This window comes from Periplaneta americana, chromosome 4, assembly GCF_040183065.1.
Source record: "Periplaneta americana isolate PAMFEO1 chromosome 4, P.americana_PAMFEO1_priV1, whole genome shotgun sequence".
Taxonomy (NCBI): domain Eukaryota; kingdom Metazoa; phylum Arthropoda; class Insecta; order Blattodea; family Blattidae; genus Periplaneta; species Periplaneta americana.
The window spans coordinates 64,218,143-64,232,510 of NC_091120.1; the positions used below are offsets into that span (position 1 = coordinate 64,218,143).

A 14,368-nucleotide genomic window follows, 5' to 3' on the forward strand; every position below is an offset into this window, starting at 1 on the left:
TACACACTGTGCGGCGTGGACGATTCCTTTGTGGCACTAACAGAGGTGACAACACAGCACCTTGAAACAAGCTCTAGACACAGGAGCTTCATTGTTAAAAAGTCTCGCAGCCTCTGTAGGATGAGACGGGAGCCGGCCGGTTGTGTGACCGTCCGCGGCGGAGAAGCGTCACAGAGCAAAACAAAGACGTCCGTTGTCTTTTTGTGCGGCTGGGCGAGTAGCGGGGAACGATACGTGAGCCGCATGTGGATCTCCAGGGAGGACGGAGGACGGAGGACGGAGGGCCTTGAGCCGCGGGGGCCTCAGGACCAGTAGACTCGGTGTTTTCTATATTTAGAGTTCGCGAAACGCACACAAATCTTGACCCTTGCACAATTGAGGATTTGGTAGCATTAATGCAATTTCAGACGTAAGAATTTTGTTATGAATTCTGTAAGTGGGCAGTAATCATCAGGCAGCGCAAGTGGGCTCTCTCTGAACACAAATTTGTCCCATTCTGATGTCACTAGAGCTTAATTTAATTAAATTTAATTTGTACGGTATACACTTTAGTTAAGTGTATCATGTTTACTATTATATTCTATAATATATTGTTATATTGTATATAGGTAGTAATTCAGTATTATTAGCTATCTATTATATATTCTGTCATATGTAGCACTAATTTTTTGTAGAGCGCTAGTGTCGCAGTATTAGTACATTTATGTAGTCAAAAAGTAGCTGGACAGACCATTTTAATTTAGTAGCAATCCCACTTCCAGTAAGTTGTCATGCTCTTATTATTATTATTATTATTATTATTATTATTATTATTATTATTATTATTATTTACCAAATTAGGTTATAGGCCTACCATTCCTAGAGTCCTGACATAAGCATTTAGGGTCAGAGTTTGATCCGAAAACTCCAGGATATACTTACCGATAACTTGCCTAACTTGTGTGGGAACGAAAATGGGCTGCCTGGTAATCATATACAGAAGTTAACAAAAGAAAGATTGGAACGGCGGAAGTGATTTTCATATAAGTTACTGGATATTTATGTATTATGAGTTTGACTTAGAGAAAAGTACATAGGCTAGATGCACATCAAAGCACTTTCTTCACATAAACATACTCTAAGTAAGAGATTATCATTTTCATTGAAACACATTTTTAACTTTTCAAGTAATGGCATGATTTTTTAAAGTAAAAGTCCTTTATTTCATTTGTATATGTTCGTAATTTTGAATCTGAAGAAAATTCCTCGAGTATTTACGATTAAAGAAACTACACTAAGACAGACAGACAGACAGACAGACAGACAGAGGTACATAGCCTGAGTCAGAAATGCTGATCTGGGTTTCGATACGAAAATGTTAGATGATTAGAAATATTCAGGCATTTTATTTTTACTTTATGATCGAAACGAATCTTTTATGTATTTTGACGGTAATGAATGTTAAATGTTATGTTTTATTTAATGACGCTCGCAACTGCAGAGGTTATATCAGCGTCGCCAGGTGTGCCGGAATTTTGTCCCGCAGGAGTTCTTTTACATGCCAGTAAATCTACTGACATGAGCCTGTCGCATTTATGCACACTTAAATGCCATCGACCTGGCCCGGACGGTAATGATGATCGTGATTGTGATAGTGGTGCCAAATGTGGTGGTGATGACACCAGGATCATGATAATGACGACAATGATGACGTTCATGTCAGTAGTAATTACGGTGACAATCAGTACAATGATGTCATGACAACAGTGACAAAGACAATTATGACGTTGTTGTTTAGTCAACTGTCCGATGACAGGTCTGAACCTCACAAGTGATACCAACATGGCTCCACTTATGAGGCAACTAGACCAGAAGATAATGAGGTAGGGTGGCCAGTTCCTTTCCCCCCTTCTATTACATACATCGCCTATTAGCTACATAATCAAACTTCAGATGTATACAAACAATATTGTTCTTCCCCTGACACACGTCGTCAAGTGAGATGTACTGCCTGATAATAGATGTACATTTTAGCCAGAACCTGAATCAGAGGTAATAATGACGATGACCATACATTGATGATATGAGATTACAGCGAACACGACGATATGGTTAAAGGCGAATGTGACATGAATGAAGACTATTAAGGTATGGATGAAAAATACTATGCTATGGACGAAGACTCCTCTGATATGGATGAAGACTACTATGTTATGGATGAAAATTATGACATGATTGAAAACAATTATGGGAATGAAACTACTGTGGCGTGATTGAAGACTGCTGTTATCTCATTGAAAACTACTGTTATTTGATTGAAGGCTACAGTTATCTGATTGAAGGCTACTGTAATGTCATTGAAGACTACTGTGATCTGACTGAAGACTACTGTGATGTGATTGAAGACTTTTGAGGCTACTGTGATGTGATTGAAGACTTCTGAGACTACTGTGATGAGATTGAAGATTTCTGAGACTACTGTGATGTGATTGAAGACTTCTGAGACTACTGTGATGTGATTGAAGACTTCTGAGACTACTGTGATGTGATTGAAGATTTCTGAACCTACTGTGATGTGATTGAAGACTTTTGAGACTACTGTGATGTGATTGAAGACTTCTGAGACTACTGTGATGTGATTGAAGACTTCTGAGACTACTGTGATGTGATTGAAGACTTCTGAGACTACTGTGATGTGATTGAAGACTTTTGAGACTACTGTGGTGTGATTGAAGACTTCTGAGACTACTGTGATGTGATTGAAGACTTCTGAGACTACTGTGATGTGATTGAAGACTTCTGAGACTACTGTGATGTGATTGAACACTTCTGAGACTATTGTGATGTGATTGAAGATTTCTGAGACTACTGTGATGTGATTGAAGACTTTTGAGACTACTGTGGTGTGATTGAAGACTTCTGAGACTACGGTGATGTGATTGAAGACTTCTGAGACTACTGTGATGTGATTGAAGATTTCTGAGACTACTGTGATGTGATTGAAGACTTTTGAGACCACTGTGATGTGATTGAAGACTTCTGAGACTACTGTGATGTGATTGAAGACTTCTGTGATGTGAGTGAAGACTGTTATCTGATTGAAGAGTACTGTTATCTGGTTGAAGACTACTGTGATGTGATTGAAGGCTACTGTGGTGTGATTGAAGATTTCTGTGATGTTATTGAAGACTATTGTGACGTGAATGAAGACTACTGTGACGAGTGAAGACTACTGTGAAATGAGTGAAGACTATTATGATATGATGGAAGACTACTGTAATATAATTGAAGACTATTAAAATATGGTTGGAGATAATGATTTTGCGATTGTGATAATGAAGACGACGATAATATGGGGGCAGCAACAGTGAAGGCAGTGAAGATCATGAAACGATGACGATGAATCGAAGACAGCAATAGTGAAGACGGCGATGGTGGTAATTATGACGGTGAAATGACGACGATAAAATGACGACAGAGATAGTGATGGCAATGAAAGGACTTCGGCGATAGTGAAGACAAAGATGAAATTACGACGATGAAATGCCGATGATGATAGTGAAGGTAACGGCTTCGACGAAGACGTTCTTCACTATGACAATGACGACAATGGAAGGCAACAACAATGGCAATATCAATTACAACGATGATGGTGACGACGTTCTAGGAAGTCATGTATGCTAAGGTCAATTGATGGGTGGTATTATATGGTCTCATTAACCGAGAATTGTCGCGTTGAATTCCGTGTGTTTCTTATACTTTAAACATTAGACAATAAATTGCGTTTTTTGCATCATGTTTATCTGGCGAGTTTTACATTAAGGTGGCCACATGCGCTCGAGGGGATTTCAGTTCTTCGCTTCCTGTTTGAAGATAACGACCAACAATTCAGTAATTGGCTCTTTTAGCAATAAGAAATTTACTGGCAGCTGTAATCTGAATATATCTGAAGGAATTTATCACCGCATGCAAAGGGAGGTATACAGCGACGTCTAGCATGGCGGTAGCAGGGATGTGCTTGGGAGATGGTCCAGTACCCCCATCCTCGATTTGCTTGTTGCTCTGATATAAATAAAATAAATTGTGGCCCAATGTTTCACATGTAAGAAGATTTAATACGTAATCGATTTATTGTACAAATTTCCGTCAGTTCTTAGAACGAATTAATGGCTCATATAGTAATTTGATCATTAAATAACCCTGCATTTCCATGTGAAATTGCTGTCTTGTCGATTGACGGGAAGTCATTTAATTTGCTGGAGGGATTCATTTAGAGGCTTTTTGTTAGTAGCAACGTAATATTTTACCAGCACATGGATGTCGGTTCAGCAGGTTATGTGGAATAAAAGATCACAAATCAGTTCCCGTATCTCATTAGAGTAATTTTAAGAAACATTTAATTGCTGTTGTAATGTTCATGAAATTTTATTCTCGGTATGTGAAATAGTTTAATTTGTTTTCCGTGCGAATATAAACGACATTATACTGAACCAGTCGGGTAGGTGGCAATATTTCTTTCCACCTTTCTTACTCTGCTTAACCTCCCCTTCAGTCCGACTTGCACCACTGCGTATAGGCAGGGAGATTCATCTGATAGTACGGTACATTAGACATCCTACAAATACGAGCCTCCCTGGTCATGAGATCGGCATGATACAGGATCATGCAGAGACTTCACAGGACAGTCACAAGGCAACGGTCGAACACCCATTTCCGTGGACGGAAGATCAATATATGCTGTTGCCCACGCCGGGTGTCAAACCTCGGGCCGCCGATACATAGCAATATTGACACTTGTTTCTCATTTCCATATTTTCCCTTAAATATTACATATTTCAGTAGGGAGGTACACCATTGGCCTGCAAAAATTGAGTGAAATTCATTTTTTTTTATAGCTCAGCTACTGTAAAAGCTAAATGAACAAAATTTTCATGCTTAATATACATACATTACATTTTATAAAACATTATTCAGATTATTAAAATGATTAATAATTATACTATCTGTAAAAATAATATCAAATTTCTATATTTTTACAACAGTAAAGCATTGATATAATAAAGCTACGATTAAAGAAATATTTGATTGATTCTAAAGACCTACATCAACAACATAGTCTAGTATCTTTCACCTATTCCTTCAGGAAATATACTTTTCTTAATAAAATTTGTCAGAAAATTTAATATTGAAGGTAACGATTAAGGAAAAAAAAATATTGAAGAAATATGTAAAAGATCTTAGACTATGTTACTGATATAGGTCTTTAAAAGATTCAGTAAAATAATCATACAGATATTTCATTAATTGTATATTTTATTATGCAAATGCTTTGCGGTTGTAAAAAATATGCAAATTTGATATTATTTTTACAGGTAATTAATTAGCTATTTTAATATTCAGAATAGCGTTTTATAGTTTTGTTCATTTAGCTTTTATAGTACTATATTTACTGGCTTTTAAGGAACCCGGAGGTTCATTGCCGCCCTCACATAAGCCCGCCATTGGTCCCTATCCTGACCAAGATTAATCCAGTCTTTACCATCATATCCTACCTCCCTCAAATCCATTTTAATATTATCTTCCCATCTACGTCTCGGCCTCCCCAAAGGTCTTTTTCCCTCCGGCCTCCCAACTAACACTCTGTATACATTTCTGGATTCGCCCATACTTGCTACATGCCCTGCCCATCTCAAACGTGTGGATTTAATGTTCCTAATTATGTCAGATGAATATAATGCGTGTAGTTCTGCGTTGTGTAACTTTTTCCATTCTCTGTAACTTCATCCCTCTTAGTCCCAAATATGTTCCTAAGAACCTTATTCTCAAACACCCTTAATCTCTGTTCCTCTCTCAAAGTGAGAGTCCAAGTTTCACAACCATAAAGAACAACCGGTAATATAACTGTTTTATAAATTCTAACTTTCAGATTTTTGACAGCAGAATAGATGACAAAAGCTTCTGAACCGAATAACAGGCATTTCCCATAGTTATTCTGCGTTTAATTTCCTCCCGAGTGTCATTTTTATTTGTTACTGTTGCTCCAAAATATTTGAATTTTTCCATCTCTTCGAAGAATAAATCTCCAATTTTTATATTTCCATTTCGTACAATATTCGGATCACGAGACATAATTATATTCTTTGTTTTTTCGGTGTAAATGCTTTACGGTTGTAAAAAAAATGCAAATTTTATATTATTTTTACACGTAGTCTATTATAAGCTATTTTAATATTATGAATGGTGTTTTATAGTTTTGTTTATTTAGCTTTTATAGTAATTAGTAATTGAGATATAGAGAAAATGAATTTCACTAAATTTTTGCAGGCCAATGGTGTACCTCCCTCCTTAAATAATGAGTTTGTACCCCGTTTATGTGCATTTAACATGCGCTGATTATCTTCGTTATTACTATTAGTCTTTTAGCTGTGTCTGTTACTCGTACACTACGATATTAATACGATATAATATAATTCTCAACATATCATACCAAACATTGAAAACATTAATAAAACTTTTGAGAAGGTAGTCGGGTGATTAAGCTATCTCCTCGAAAAATGAATTTTTACCTAAAATATACAAAAATTCTATGCTAGGTACCATTATTAATATTATAAGAAGTTTGCATGGAATTGAAATAAATTAAAATATTAATGTCGTAATGCAAGTACATATATCGCTTGAAATAAGCACATGGAGAGTGTTGATGTAGATAATTCCTGTCAAGCCGCTGATACAAATTCTCTCGGTAGGAGGATGCAATTAATGACAGGGCGTTTTGAAGTCACGGAGTCTGTGTAATAACGCTATGTGGAACAGTATTAAAGTGGGGAGACAGTTGTTTCCACGGATATCACGAACTTGGAGTGAACAATGACCATTGATCTTTCACCCGGCATGTATCCAACATCAACTAAGAACATTGTGCAACATTCCAGCTCATATCTACATGATAGTGACTAAGTGTTATGCAAATTGTATCTTGTATGTACGCTCTGAACGTGTGAGATTAAGTCAACAGTAAAGAGCGTACGTATCGCCTGAGATATATGATATACATCATTAGCAGATGGTATCTTAATAGCGGGCAGATGGACGGAAAAGTCTGGCATCAAGGTGAAATTTTGAAGTCTTTTGAAATATTTTGTCATCCACGACTGAATACAACTTAATTTAACTTCATAACTGCTTGTCGTAATTGTTGAAGATAACACTTGGCTAGGTTCAACCCAAGTTATCTACAGTGGCTCCCATAAATATTCGGTTTGTGGTTTATTTTACAGTATTTTGCTATTGTTGTTTTGTTCTGTGTTCAAGCGAACCTGCATTTCGTTGCAGAAGATCATTTAAACACCTTGTACATAACGTTAAAGAATTTACATCGAAAGTTTAATATTTACGATGTAATAATAAATAATCGGTAAGTAACGTCAAAGTTCACTCTCTTTAGTATTCGGTTTTGATTTATTTGCTTTCAATCTAATGTACGTTTTCTGTTGACATCATTGTAGTGTTCAGTAGCGAACGCGCAATCATTCTGTCTACACGTTGTGCACAACCCAGGCGAGGTTGGATTAGTCTACAGGTCGTCAAATGGGTCGCAAAGGAAACAACACAACTTTTGTGATCTATCATGAAGAAGAGGGGGCTAAAATACGCAAAAATAGCCAAAATATTAGTGTGAGTAAGAGTACAGTTGGGGATATAGTGAGAAGATACAGAAACGAAGGCGGAATCGAGTCCATACCAAAAAAAACGGCAGCGAAAAAAATTAACTGAACGTGAAGAACGCGCCATCCTGAAGAAAATAAAAGAAAATCCTCGACTAGTGCAACGAAACTTGCAGCATGTGTTCGTGAAGAGTTTAGCAAGCAGATAGGTGCCGAAACAATTCGAAGAGTTTTGGGGAAAGAGGAGTTCAATGGGAGAGTATGTAGGAGAAAACCTTACATAAACGAAATAAATAAAAGGAGGCGCTTCAGTTCGCAAGGAAACATGTCCATAAAGAGGAAAACTGGTGGGACGATATGATATTTGCTGATGAAAATAAATTTAACGTCTTCGGGTCGAATGGACAACAGTATGTGTGGCGTAAGGAAAATGAAGATCTCGAAAAAAAAGAATCTGTTGCCAACAGTGAAACGCGGTGGGGCAACATCATGGTATGGAATTGTATGGCCGCAGATGGATTTGGTGATCTTGTTTTCATAGAAAAAGGATGGATCAGCATGTGTATTTGGACATTATGAGAAATAATTTAAAACGAAGTGCAGAGAGTCTATGGATTAAGGACACTTTCAAGTACTATCAGGACAATGATCCTAAACACACAGCTAAGAAAGTGCGTTTATGGCTTCTATACAACTGTCCGAACCCCAACACAAATCACCGAATTTAAATCCGATTGAGAATTTGTGAGAGGAACTTAATCGCATGATCAGACAAACTCCTATCACCTCCAAGACAGAACTGAAACGGAGATTAACGGAAGAATGGAGGAAAATTAGTCCTCAGTTTACTACGAAGTCATCCAGGAGCATGTCAATGTGTTGGAGGACTGTTTTGAGGCAAAAAGGGGTATTCAACAAAATACTGAATTGAACAAACCGAATATTAATGAGGCACTATGTTCTATCACAAATAATGTATTAATGTTTATAATTTTGTATTTATGTAACAGAGAAGATTTTTTCATTTTGTTGTCATTCTATGTAATTTAACGGAGAGTATACTTTTAAGTTTATTATAGTGCACATTTTTATTTTCATTAATTTTTTTGAAAATAATTAGTGTATTTATTTTAATCTTACATGCCAGTCAAACCGAATATTAATGGGAGCCACTGTATATACATTTGTGAATATGTATTACCTCATATTTCATTTTACACAATAAAATTAACCTTTTGTAACATCTTAAAAGTCTTTCCGTGCATGTGTATGGCGTTCTAACTAATGATAAGACTGTGACAATTATTAAAATTGTCTTTGATAGACCGTAGTAAGAATCAGAAAGATTATAGCTGAACCACTGCTAAACTATAGTAGGAAAGACAGGATAATTTATTAGTAGTAAATGTTACAAGAACAGATTTTCAGTGAATGAAATGAGTCTGGGAAATACAGCGAGATGTTTGAAATTACGTATACAAAAAAGGAATGTTGGGTTTCTTCGCGAATCGAAAATTAATTCTGTTTGTGTCGTAATGATAAATGCAAACATAATTGACTGCTACGTCCGCAATGAATGGACTTCGCTTGTGTTCCTGGACAGCTTCTGATTTATCACCTTAACGGCAGAACAGTAGGGAGAAAACGTTGGCAAAACAAAATTACTAAGCCATCAGTTCAAGTACTTGATAGACAGGCAGGGAATAAGAAGAGAAAGGAGATTATGAATGAAGTGAGAGAAGATGGAAAGTGGAAGAGGAGGAAGTAAAAGAGAAGATGAAATAGAGAAGAGCGAGAGGAAAATGTGAAGAAATGGAGGAGAAGAATTGAAAGGAGGAACATTAGAAAAAAAAGATTAAGAGAAGGATGGTGGTGGTAATGGTGATATATGGAGGGTTTTTTATACTCTAGTCTTATTTTATTTTCAGGCTCTTTGCATCCCACATTAGGCGGAATAGCAGTGGCGAAGCTCTTAAGACGCTTTTGAGGCGTCGCCTACCCAAAAAATTTGAGTTATTATACCTAGTAACAGTATGCCTATAAGTTCGTAACACTTGGTTTCACTCCAGTCCTTCCATATATCAAGTTCACTGTTGGTAGTCAGTCCAGGATGCAGAGTTCAGTGAAAGGCTTGTGGTAGAAGCTTCTAAATTAAAGGCGTGGCTACGACCTTGACTCGCAAACTTGAGGTGGAACCCAGGAGTGGGTATTGATTCGCTACATCCCCGTAGGAAACGAGGCTAGCCTTCCGTCACAATAAGTCGCGCTATATTGGTGTTCTCTGAATGCGCTGCGTCGTTGAGTTTTAGTTTAACCAAACGTGCATGCCTGTGTGTGTTACATATTATTTTTGTGTAAACTGGTTCATACTGAGAGAACATTGAGGTCATTATTTGTAGAATTAAGAGAGAAAGAGTTTTCAAGTTACACGTATGAAACAAAATATGCTTACAGAAATAGGAGATCGATAGCACATTTACATATTAAAATAGCGGATTGAGGAAGAGAAAATATAATTTTTCAATTGTCATCACATAAGTAATATTTTTTACTAACAGGATGCTCTGAGACAAATAATTTGTATTGTTATACGTATATTCTGTTTGAGGGTGAAAATGAGTGATAATTTCCTTGTGAGGTTTGTGTCAAAAACAATTTTGATAGAAAAGCGAAGAAATATCTGCTCTATAAAAGGATATAAGGTAGGCCTAAGCAGATTTTTTCAGCCTATCCAATATATATATATATATATATATATATATATATATATATATATATATATATATATAGGTATATATATATATATATATATATACACACACACACATACACCTTAGATTAGCCACTGCAGAGTAGTGGTGAACTTCCCAAGACGTAAGATAAGTAGTCATTAGCAAAATTACAATTAATTTGACACGGTGAAACGTGGAACGATTTAAAGGAGGATTTACATTTAATGCAGAATTAGGTAAGTGTGACTTAACTCAGTTTTGGTGAAATCGGCCCTAAGTCCATCGATACAAGCTTGCAAAGCTTGTTACTTATGTCATAGATTAGAGGACTGCACCGTTATTCTGTGCTCTTGAGTACGGAGGCGTATCTTCGAATCGTGGTGAAAATTATAGTTCTAAGTATTTACGTAAATGTAAATCTAAATCTAAGAAATCGTAAAGAAGTTGGGCGATAAACTCCGGTTTATCCGCAGACTTTCCAGTCAGAGTTATTATACCAGTTTCATTAAACCTGCCTGAGGCCGCCTACATTAATGTAAGAGATACGAACGAAACGTCTCAAATAAATTACAATCGTTTCTATAACATTTCAAAACACTCCAGGTTTGTTAAGCAATCTGCATGGCCATGAAAATTATTTCTGTATCTATAGACAGAGCCTCGAATGTCGCTTGATATCTCACGTTTTCCTTCGGCAATTATGGTGCATTTTTTTTTTTGTAATGAGCTGCTCATTTGCTTCGCAAGAGAAATGATCTGTACGTCGTTAAGATGTCCTCGTTCGCAAACAAATCAAGTACTATATCGAAATGCAAGAACTTGTGAACGACAAAAAATGTAATGAGTACTACGAGAACAGTAGTAGTCAACCGTTATTCGAATGCAAATGACAAGTAAGCGAGTTACTCTTGTGTTGCAGCAGGCATAGGTAATAACTAGGGCTAGGATTTTGATGACCCATAAATCATGAAAAATTATCCTAAAAACAATGCATTTATGACCTAAAAATCTTTCAAAAATGCCTTTAAAATACCCTAAAATTGATCTTACATAATTACCTTAGTAGGAAAAAGAGGTTTTGTACTAAATATTTAGACTAGTAATTAAATTAAATTTTACATAATTTTTTCTAAGTAGTACACTTTAATTATTTTATCTGATGTAGTTTTCATGTATAATCGTTCACCTCTGCATCGGCATGTGGACGTGAGGTCAGCAGTCGTCTGGTCGGTCTTGGCCCTTCATGGGCTGTAGCACCATGGATTTACTTTATTTTTAGTTTCCGTGTAGTCTACCACAAGGCCACGCTTACCTAGAATTAGCAGTATAGAGGAGTCTATATTGAATGGGTGGTTGGACTGATCCATTAAGTGGGGTGTACTACGTTAAAATGGCAATATTTGTGTAGAAAAACGATTAAAATACATATTATACAAAATAATGGGTATTAATGGAAAAAATATGTAAAGGAAATATAAAAGGAAATAGACATTATTTCACATTAATAATGGGGATTTATGGCCAAAATTAAGTGAAAATGCCTGAAAAATGACCGACTAAAACAAAAGATACTCTTATGAGTTGAAACAGGCAAAAAATACAAAAAAAAAAGCCCTAACAAGTATGTTTTAAAACACTCAGTTTATCACATAACATATAAATACTAAAGCAGCTATGTATCTGGCTTACTAGAAAAAAGATGCAATTTCATCAAAATCCTAGCCCTAGTAATAACAAAGACCGTACAGATATTGGGACAGCTAAGCTATGTCTGACAATCACATATCGAGATGTTAGTCCTTCCCCACATCTCTGTTCCCCTCGAAAGAAGTATAGTGGACTTAACCACTTCCCTGATTATCCCGAGTTAACTCGGGTTGCTAACATGTGTCAAAATTTATTAACCCGAGTTAACTCGTTTGAGTCCCATTGTCTATTTCATAGTGATTTTTTAAGTATGTAAGAAAATTAGTGATGTACAGTGATTCTGCAATATTAAATGACCTCTTTACGAAAATAAAAAAATATGACACTTTTTTTCACAAAACTGGTAAAATATATAGTAAGTGAAGAGGTTAAGGAAAAACTAGCGCCACTGCAATCAGAGACAAATGTTGGACTATATGTCCCGCAGCCAAAGAAGAAATGACAGTTCCCTACATTCTAATTTCGAACACCCTTCCACCCGGTCCTCGGATCCCTCAGCCAAATACATAGATCCTGCCTTCCGTCACACAGGAAATGAAGACGGCGAAGCTACATAGATCCTGTCGTCCGCCACACAGGAAGTGAATACGAGGTTGCCACATAGATCCTTCATTCCGTCATGAATGAAGTGAATACGGCGATACCACTTAGAGCCTTCCTTCCGCCACACAGAAAGTCAAAACGGTGATGCCACATAGGTCTTCCGCCACATAGGAAGTGAAGATGGCGATGCCACATAGATCCTTTCTTCCGCCACATAGGAAGTGAAGATGGCGATGCCACATAGATCCTTTCATATAGGAAGTGAAGACTGCGTTGCCACATTGGTCTTTCTTCCGCTCTTATCATTAATGAACACAAACTCTGTGTGCCCATTATGGGCGGGAGAATTCAGTTGAAATGTCGCACTCTGGTCCTGTATCTTCCACGTGCGATATTATAGAAGTCTATTCTTTCCCCATGATTGTTGTAGTAGTAGAATGGTAAGTAGTAGTTTTGATAATAAGGCAGTGACACTTGGTATAGCGGACACCGTCCAGGAATTAAAAACTGTCTGCTATTGAGAGCCTTCGACGTTTGAAAAGTCGAGATAAATTAAAATATATTAGGATGTGCTGTGCTGTGCAGTATCGGCGTAAGAATGATTTTAAACATTGCCAACTACCATGCACTTATAGTTGATGGTAATGATCGTAATGGATCTCGCTTAAAATTGGGTGTTTTTATCTATTAAGTTTTATTTATATTCAATATTTATAGGTTCTATATGATTTATGCCTTATATTTCCACTTGTGGTATATCTAATATACCTTTATTTTTGGGTTATAAATCATATAAGGTATTTGATTCTGGTTGGAGAGAATACTTACCCATGGCACGCAGCAAAAATCAACTACTCTCGTACATGTCTAACACAACGACAGACTTAAATATGCTCAACTTAAATAAATGCTTTAAAAAATTGATTTTTGATACGAATAAAATTACAGTATCTTCAAAGTCCATACAAGAAAAAGTTATACTGAAAAATTATAAAATAACAATAACAATACTCATGATCACCATCTGTGCATACAAAAGCATTTCCTATGCAAATGTTATGTACAGTAGACCTATACAGAAAGTTGCAAAGGCAATGGACGGTAAACACCTAGTTACTCTGTGCAGATGGTTGACAGTTTCTAGAAGGTATGTAGACATCAAGCTGGATAGTGGAGACTAACAACGTCTCCTTTAACTGTTTAAGGGAGAAGGAAATATCTGCGACAAATAATGCCGCCCAACCACCAAGCAGAACAATGCAACTACACGCTTTATCGGACTTCATTTGTTATGTCTGGACCATCATACACGTCCACCTGCCTTCCTTCTGCCGTTGACCTCCAGAGGACAGAAATCGTACATTTCTTCCTTGAATCCCTTTTATCTATGCGCAAGTGAATCCCTTTCACATTGGTTGGAAACATTTTTCTTTCGAGAGTAGCTTGAAAGATTTATTTAATTCCGAGGAACTTTAATCTATCTAATAGTAACCTGAGGCGGGGGGGGGGGGAAATATGGAGAGTATTTAATGCAGTAAGCGTTGCCAATTAGTGCACTTGTATTGGTTGCATACTTGTAATGTATTTTTTATATATTTATTTCCTCTGGCTTAAGATGCTGAAAAATAATTAATGTAGAATTTTTGTACCCGTTCAACTATAGGGATTACAATTATCAACACTAAAGGCTCATAAATGAACCTTTACGCCAACTTAAAGGGCAAACAAAGGAGGACTAAA

The 14,368-nt window shown here is 36.6% G+C and overlaps 1 protein-coding gene across 1 annotated transcript in view; it reads left to right on the forward strand.

Moving 5' to 3' along the window:
• Sema5c (Semaphorin 5c) overlaps nucleotides 1-14,368 on the forward strand; it is a 598,088-nt gene that overhangs the window by 366,594 nt on the left and 217,126 nt on the right. The gene's annotated exons all lie outside the window — the stretch shown is intronic.